Raw genomic sequence first — 7500 nt, forward strand, 5'->3', positions numbered from 1 at the left:
AGTGGGATACGACGTTTCTTCTTCTTCTTCTTCTTCTTCTGCGTTCACTCGTATGCACACGAGTGGGCTTTTTACGTGTATGACCGTTTTTACCCCGCCATGTTGGCAGCCATACTCCGTTTTCGGGGGTGTGCATGCTGGGTATGTTCTTGTTTCCATAACCCACCGAACGCTGACATGGGTTACAGGATCTTTAACGTGCGTATTTGAACTTCTGCTTGCATATACACACGAATGGGCTTCAGGCACTAAGCAGGTCTGCACATATGTTGACCTGGGAGATCGTAAAAATCTCCACCCTTTACCCACCAGGCGCCGTCACCGTGATTCGAACCCGGGACCCTCAGATTGACAGTCCAACGCTTTAACCACTCGGCTATTGCGCCCGTCGATACGACGTTTCGAACCACAGGCCCGTTGTCAAGTGATGAAAAGAGGGCAGTGTGGATAGGAAAGCCTATGTGATAAATGGGTGATGACATCTCACTACTTTTTGTTTTGATGAACCATGCACATTAAGCATTTGCTGATCACCATTCAGTGCATTCATCACTTGACAACGGGTCTATGGTTCGAAACGTCGTATCCCACTAAACAAAGAGGATTCATCTACCACCAAAAAGGTTTTCTTTTTTTTTATATAAACTTTATTATTTTTATTTTGAAGAATCCTGCAGTCAATTTTGTCTTCTCCCGTGGCGAGGGTTGGTTCGGACAACGTTGGTTCGGGCAAGTTCCCTGTTTTCTTTACTTATCTGTGATCTCAATTTTTTCAGGTTTTCGTCGTTCGTGAGTTGACAATTATATTAATTTGTTTGGTTTTGTTTAGCTATAGTTGTTTGTTTCTCTCTCTCTCTCTCTCTCTCTCTCTCTCTCTCTCTCTCTCTCTCTCTCTCTCTCTCTCTCTCTCTTTCATTACTATATTCATATACATTATTGTCATGAGTGCAGTTATCATGATTATGTACTTGTAAATGCTTAGTGTGCAGTTGGGTGTATTTGAATGTCATGTATGTTTATTTCTATAACCTTTCGTTATCTTGTGAACATTTTGATCTTCATTTCTCTTTGCCGTGAGGGATGGGTGTAAAAAAAAAAAAAAAAAAAAAAAGTATATGCATGCTTATTCCACTTCCATCATTAAAAAAGATTCGTTCGATTCGTTCTCTCTCTCTCTCTTTTTGTTTTGTTTTGTTTTTTTTGCTGAGGCAGGGGCGCGGTGTCATGGGGTTCCAGACCCTGCTGTGTTTCTGCTGTGGTCTGCTGCTGGCTGTCACTCTACCAGGCTGCTGGTGCGACAGGAAGCCATGTAAGAAGCGAAAGCCGCCATAGTCGTGCCCAGCTTGTGCACAATAACTCATGTACGGTACACATGTACATACGTTACGTGCACGCATGCAGGGAAACACACATGCATACGCATACATACCTCTCACGATTTTGAAAAACTTGAGAATGAGAGTGTAGATGTAATGTATTCAAATTTTACAGAAGCTGTGTTATCAGCAGCTGATATGTCGATACCAAAAGTAAAGGCTGTGAAGTCAGGTGACCGTTCAGGCAATGTCTGGTGGAATGATGCATGTGAAAAGGCAGTTAGTTACAAGAAAGAAACATTTAAGAACTACCTCGCGGACAGTAAGCCCCCAAACCACAAAGAAATGAAGAAAGCAAACACTCAGAGTAATATGACTGTAGCCCAAGCTAAAAAAGATCATTGGTCATCATTTTGTTCACAAGAAATTTCAGATCATAAAGACTTTAATAAAGTTTGGACAGAAATGAAAGAAATGAAAAATGGAATAAAGTTACCAAGTTGCCCAATATCAAATGACTCACAAAACAAGTTTCTATCAGACCAGGAAAAGGCAGAAATCTTTGTTGAAATGTTTGCGAAAAATAGCAAATACGAAGGCTTATCACCTGAGTGTAAAACACACAGAGACAGGGAAGAAAATAGTGCTTTATACAGTGATCCCATTCCGCAAAATGACTTGTGGTTTAATTCTCCTATTACATATGAGGAGTTACAAACCGCTATAGCTTCCCTTGGCAATAAAAAAAGTTCAGTTGGAATCGATGCACTATCGAATGTGATGCTAAAACACATCCCAAAAAATTGTATCGTTTTCCTACACAAAATATATCAGAAATGTTGGACATCTGGAACTGTACCACAGATATGGAAAACATCAATAGTTGTACCGGTTTTAAAAGCAGGAAAACCTAAACGTAATAAAAATAGTTACAGGCCTATTGCTTTGACCTCGCATGTCTGTAAATTGATGGAAAAAATAGTCCTGTTTAGAATTATAACTTACTGCGAAAAATACAATTCATTCCAGTGAACCAGGCTGGATTTAGAAAAGGAAGATCAACGGTCGAACACCTAGTAAAGATTACAACTCAAATAAAACATCAGTTTGCCCGCAGAAAAAGTGTCCTCGCAACGTTTTTTGACGTAAAAAAAGCCTACGATCAGGTTTGGCACAAACGTCTTTTATTCAAACTGAAATCAGTTGGAATATCTGGTAATCTCTATGAGTATATTAAAAGTTTTTTATCTAATAGAATTATTCAAGCAAGGGTGGGAACACATTATTCTTTGCCACATAAACTTGACATGGGAATTCCACAGGGCTCAGTTATAGCCCCTATTCTCTTTAATATTCTTATTCAGGATCTACCAAAGGCATTGTCAAATCGTGTAGTTTTAGTACAGTATGCTGATGATATATGTATGTGGATGGGTGTCAATCTAAAAAAGTCAACCCCACAAAGAGCACAGAATTATATACGTCGTTTGTATCAGTATGATCTCGATAACATTGGTAACTATATGTTTGAAAATGGTCTAGCTTTGTCGACTGAAAAAACATGTATGATGTTGTTTAATTCAGGTGGTAACCCATCTAGCACACCCATTTTTAAATTACTCGGTGACGTCATTGATTATAAACAGGTAGTGAAGTTTTTAGGCGTTTATCTTACTTCAAAGCTGACATGGAACATTCACTTTGATTACATCTTAACAAAGGCAAGGAAAAGTATCAATTTTATGAAAATTATAAGCCGCTTACCCTGGGGAATGGATACAAAAACATTGATTCATCTTGCCATGGCCCTTGTAAGATCTAAGATAACCTATGCACAAGAAATATTTTTCAGTGCACCTAAATATCTATTACAAAAGATTCAAAGTGTAGACTGTAAGGCTATCAAAATTGCCCTCGGAGTGCCCTCTCATGCATCCAATCAGGAAACATACAAAACAGCCGGAATTCTCCCATTAAATGAACATCGTGAGTTAGCAACAGCAAAATTCGCTGTGAGGTACACTTCAATGACAAAAAATTTCATTGTTGATGAACTGACAGTAAGATCAGACATTGATTTTCCTAAAAGAGCTAAAGCCATCTCATCACAAGAAACAGTTGCAACTTACATTTCAAATCTGTTAAAAGAATCTGAAGTTAACATGAAAGAGTTAGCTGCAAAACCACATCATTCTCCTGTTCCTTTTTGGGAAATGTTGAAAGCGGATTTTGATATCACTTATTCTGAAACAAAAAAGGAAGAAAACATCAATATCACGACAAGTACTGCCAGAATTCATATAACAGAAAAATATCAGAATCATCTCCATGTATTTACAGATGGATCTGTTCTTGATGACAAAAACGCTGGTGCGGCTTTCTATATTCCTGCATTTAAAGTTGAAAAATCTTACTTTATTGGAAAACACCTTTCCATATTCACAGCTGAGCTAATTGCTATTATACAAGCTCTGAACTACTTAGTGAGCCATCAAATAGTTTTCTCGAAAATAGCATTCTTTGTTGATTCCAAATCAGTACTTTATGCTCTAGAACTATTCAGCCTTGAAACAAGACCTGACTTAGTTATTGAGGCAAATCATTTGGTACATTGTTTAAGGATTAAAGGGACTGAGGTCAGTTTTTGTTGGGTGCCTTCTCATGTGGGCATTCTTGGCAATGAAACTGTTGATAAAGCAGCTAAAAGAGGAGCGCAAGATTCAGAAAAATCGACAAAAATACGTGTCCGTCTCTCCGTAAAAGAGGCATACACTTTGTTAGAAAAATCAGCATGGGGTCGATTTCATAACCGATGGAAGTTAAAGTTTTTAAACCATAAAGGAACATTATTCCCCGAGAATATTATTAAAGAAAAGATACCGAATCCATCAGCTTGCTATACAAGATTAATAACCTCTACTTTCTTCCGTATAAAACTTGATGCGCTGAAGATAAAGTATAGTAAAAATGTTACATGCATCTGTGGTAAGCAGTTCAGCTTGCATCATTGTTTGTTTCACTGCCAGCAGTTACGTACCTTCTTGCCCAAGTATTTCAAAGAGAATAATAATTCTGCAGATGATTTTTGTAAAGTTATTTCTGACGAGGTTCTTATGGTCGAACTTTCACAGGCATTAGTTCATAGCCCTATTTCTACATTCCTTTAATGCACTTCAGAATTGTGTTAATGGTTTCTGATTATTATAATTATTATTATTGAATTGTTACTGTTAAATGTAATAGCATGTTAGTTATACCCCATGCCCCACCCCCACCCCACCCCACCCCCTTTTTTTATAATTTTTTTTTTTTTAACGTCTAATATCACTGATAGTGAAAAGACGCTAAACAAAAGAACGAACGAACGCGTGCGCGTACACACACACACACACACAGACACACACACATACACACACATATATATATATATATATATATATATATATATATATATATATATATATATAAATAATGTGTGTGTGTGTGTGTGTGTGTGTGTGTGTGTGTGTGTGTGTGTGTGTGTGTGTGTGTGTGTACATATACATAAAGTGGTCATTAACTTGATTCACTGTAACGTCTGTAACTGACAAGACAGGAGGTTAACAAGAACAATGACTTCCTTGTTCTGCTTAAAAAAAAAAAAAAAAAAAAAAAAAAAGACACCCACAAAAAACAATAAAATAAATAAATAAATAAAGAAGAAGAAGAAGAAATGGAGACTATGAACGTTGCAGTTCTTGCCGATTGCTACTTTTAATTAATGACTCACTTCCTCTCTCTTGTACTCTTCGTTCGTTCTTCTAGAGAAAGGATCTTAAATCTGCCAAAACGATTAACTATAGTTAACTATACGAAGACAGTTTGAGGAAGGTGGTTTTCGTTAATCTGCCCTCTCAAAAAGTTGGGACTCACTGCTGTATAGTCTGCGTTACACTCCAACACTGAGTGAACTGGAAAAAAAAGGTTGTTTTTTGTTGTTGCGGTTGTTTATTTTTGTTTTAGATCCCTTAGCTAGGTCACTGTAAGTGTGTGTGTGTGTGTGTGTGTGTGTGTGTGTGTGTGTGTGTGTGTGTGTTAATCAGTTCGCAGTGTATGTACATGATTTGCTTGGAGTGGATACAGTTCATGGAGCTGTGTTACACAAGATTATTAAACAACAACAACAACAACGATTCATTAGATAGTAGTAGTAGTTGGAGTGGAAGTAGTAGTAGTAGTAGTAGTAGTAGTAGACGACACACACTACATAAAAACGATTCATCATCATCATCGTCATCTTCTTCTTCTCCCTTATATCATCATGATTATCATTTCGCTGCTGCTTATGCTTATGCTGCTGCTGCTGCTGCTGCTGCTGCTGATAATCATCATCATCATCATCATAACCATCACCATCATCGTGAATATTATTATCATTACCTTCATCACAATCATCATCATCATCATTATCATCATTTGTTGTTGTTATTGTTTTTGTTGTTTTTCTTCTTCTTCTTCTTATCATCATCATCATCATCATTATTGTCATCATTATCATTATTATTATCATCATCATCACTGTTGCTCTTATTTTTGTTCTTGTTCTTGTCCTCCTCCTCCTCCTTCTCCTCCTCCTCCTCCTCCTCATCATCATCATTACTATTTATGAATTGACCGTGCTTACTGACGCGACAGGTGTGACGCTGACACAAGACGCGTACTCCGTAGTCCAACACTCCAATGTGACCGTTAACTTCACTAGCGGCTCTTTTGTAGGACTTTCTTTCTGTCTGTCTGTCTGTCTGCCTGTCTCTCTCTCTCTCTCTCTCTCTCTCTCTCGCTCTCTGTGTGACAGAACGGTTGACAGGGGTTAACCTTTTTCTCTGTCATTCTCTGTCTCTGTCTGTCTGTCTGTCCGTCTCTCTCTCTCTCTCTCTCTCTCTCTCTCTCTTCTCTCTCTCTTTCTCTCTCTCTGTTCCTGTTTGACTATCTCACTCTCTCTCGCTGTCTTATTCTGTGTGTGTGTGTGTGTGTGTGTGTGTGTGTGTGTGTGTGTGTGTGTGTGTGTGTGTGTGTGTGTGTGTGCCTGTTAGACTATCTCACTCTCTCTTGCTTTCTTACTCTCTCTCTGTGTGTGTGTGTGTGTGTGTGTGTGTGTGTGTGTGTGTGTATGTGTGTGTAAGTTTGTGTGTGTGTGTGTGTATGTGCCAACCAACCAAACGTTTAAAGCAATCAGCCAATAATTCAACCAATCAATAATACACCAACCAATCAATCAACCAACTACTCAATCTACCAATCAGTCAATGCACGTATCCTTCAATCCATCAACAATCCATACACCAACTAGTCAACCCACCAACCAAGCTGCCTATCAGTCCGTCACTCTACCACTATGTACTTACCAATCATTCCTGTAATGTCTCGTGTTCGTAAACAGCTGCAGAAGACGAAATGACCACGCGGTCAGAAACGAATGACAACAACAACAACAACAACAACAATAACAGCAGCAGCAGCAGCAGCAGCAGCAGCAGCAGCAGCAGCAGAACAACAACAACAACAACAACAGCAACAACAACGACAACAGTGCACACGTTGTCCTGATCATGGCTCTTCCGGTGGTGATCGCAGTGGTGGCGGCGGCCTTCGCTGCACTCACCGTCTTTGTCATCATTCGTCTCTGGAAGAGGAAAGACGGACAGAAAGGTGAGGAAGAAGGTATATAGTAGTAGAAGAAGGAGGAAGGGGAGGAGGAGGAAGAGAAGGAGAAGAAGAAGGAGGAGGAGGAGAAGAAGGAGGAGGGGAAGGAGAAGAAGGAGGAGGAGAGGAAGAAGAAGGAGGAGAAGGGGAAGGAGGATGAGGAGGAAGAAGAGGAAGAGGAGAAGAAGAAGGAGGAGGAGGAGGAGAAGAAGAAGGAGGAGGAGGAGGAATATGAGGAGGAGGAGAAGAAGAAGGAAGAGGAGGAGGAAGAAGAGGAAGAGGAGAAGAAGAAGGAGGAGGAGAAGAAGAAGAAAAAAGGAGGAGGAGAAGAAGAAGGAGGAGGAGGAGGAAGAGAAGGAAGAGAAGAAGAAGGAGGAGAAGAAGAAGAAAGAGGAGGAGGAGGAGGAAGAGAAGGAAGAGAAGAAGAAGAAGAAGAAGGAGGAAAAGAAGAAGAAGGAGGAGGAGGAAGAATAGGGGGAGGAGAAGAAGAAGAAGGAGGAGG

At 39.5% G+C, this 7500-nt stretch overlaps 1 long non-coding RNA gene across 2 annotated transcripts in view; it reads left to right on the forward strand.

Annotated features, from left to right (window-relative positions):
• The window catches only part of LOC143286553 (uncharacterized), a 15990-nt gene that overhangs the window by 657 nt on the left and 7833 nt on the right, over nt 1–7500 (forward strand). The window contains exons 2-3 of one of the 2 annotated variants that reach the window (XR_013055829.1): nt 1209–1309; nt 6736–7004. This is a non-coding gene — a long non-coding RNA (uncharacterized LOC143286553). The remainder of the gene's footprint in view (nt 1–1208; nt 1310–6735; nt 7005–7500) is intronic. The other variant, XR_013055828.1, reaches the window with a different exon arrangement.

The sequence above is a fragment of the Babylonia areolata genome, chromosome 10 (assembly GCF_041734735.1).
Source record: "Babylonia areolata isolate BAREFJ2019XMU chromosome 10, ASM4173473v1, whole genome shotgun sequence".
In the NCBI taxonomy this organism is placed as follows: Eukaryota; Metazoa; Mollusca; class Gastropoda; order Neogastropoda; family Buccinidae; genus Babylonia; species Babylonia areolata.